The following is a 1,447-nucleotide window of genomic DNA, read 5'->3' on the forward strand; positions in this document are numbered from 1 at the left end:
TAAAAAAAGGGCAGGAAGAAGTCCTGCTCTTTGTCCAGGAAATCCTGATGCTTCAAGTTTTACCCAGGGATTGTCTGTGGAAGCTCCCTTAGCCATCCTTCAGCTATCCCGAGGACTCCTCAGGCTACCAGTGAGGGTTGCCCACGTACCTCCTCATGTGTGGGTTAGGGCTGACAAAGGAACAAACACGGCAAGCCCGGCTAGGGAGATTTGTTGGAGAAGGCCACAGCTAGAACTGGAGATACTGTCAGCCCAGGTCATTTGGTTTTAGGCGTCCCAGGTGGTGAGGAAGCACTGCCATTAGGGGTATTTTAAGAGCAGAGGGATGGCTTGGGGTAGGGCTCCTTTGACACGGGACCAACCTCCCAGACCAGGGTTTGTGGACCCTACGACAGTGAATATCGGGGGTCAGGGTAGCCTCACCTGGGCTGGGCTACCCAAATCCTGAGCCAGCCTGTGTTCGGTACAGGGCTGGTTTCATGAGGGGAAAGACCCACGTGTCAGGAATGATAAAAGTATTCCTTTCTCTAGTAAAGACTACTGAGAAGTGTTCTGGGAAGGAATCTTTCTATTTTAAGTATCTAACCACATTTGCCGAAATAGGTCTTAGCTGTAAATTGGAACACTTTCAAGCTGTTTTTTCTTTCACCGTGCTTGGGCTATGAGGTGTCTCTGTTTTTCTAGGGCTTGTTCAAAGAGCCTTAAAATTGATTGACTAGGTTGCTGTGAGCCTGTTCTTGTCCTGTAGAGCTTTAGGATATATGTAGGAGAGAGGCTGCTTGGCAAGAAGGGAACATTTAGAGATACTTGCAGCAGTGAAAACTACTTCATCCTTTTATTTCTTTTTTCCCCTCAGTTTTGCAGGAATACCTGGAGGAGAAGAGTGACGTGTTCTTTCTTCTCTGCAGTATAAACTGTAATGAACCAAATCTTTATTGTTGCAGCAAACAACTATGGAGCTGCTCCTTAACATTTTTCACAGATCAGTTAATGTTGAGGAGAGCAACTGTATTAGAAAAGGGGTCACCCCCTGCCCGCGTCAGGTGTTTCTGTTCAGCCCAGTGGATCATACTGAGTCTGTGGGACTGTGCCTGTAGCTGTGGGGCTGAGTAAGGTTTGCACCATGCAGTCATGCCTTGGGAGTGTGGGAGTGCTTTTAGGAGGCAAAATTCACTATCCCTGGTCTTTGGACAAGGTATTGATTCATCTGCCAGCAGGCTGTATGATAAGGGTTTAAGAAGGAAACATAACTTAGGCTTTCTGTTCTTGAAAACAGTTCATTTTGTAAAAGCAACCCATAAATACAAGGGAATATATAAAGCAGAAATAGTAAAAAGAAGACTGTTGGTTACAGCGACTGTACAGTTAAATATGGAGGAAGGGATTTTCAATTTGTTTTTGAAGTTTTTATCACAAAAGCATTGTATTGGGTTTGTGTGGCAAGGTT

Source organism: Cariama cristata, unplaced genomic scaffold (assembly GCF_000690535.1).
Source record: "Cariama cristata isolate BGI_N322 unplaced genomic scaffold, ASM69053v1 scaffold15853, whole genome shotgun sequence".
Taxonomy (NCBI): domain Eukaryota; kingdom Metazoa; phylum Chordata; class Aves; order Cariamiformes; family Cariamidae; genus Cariama; species Cariama cristata.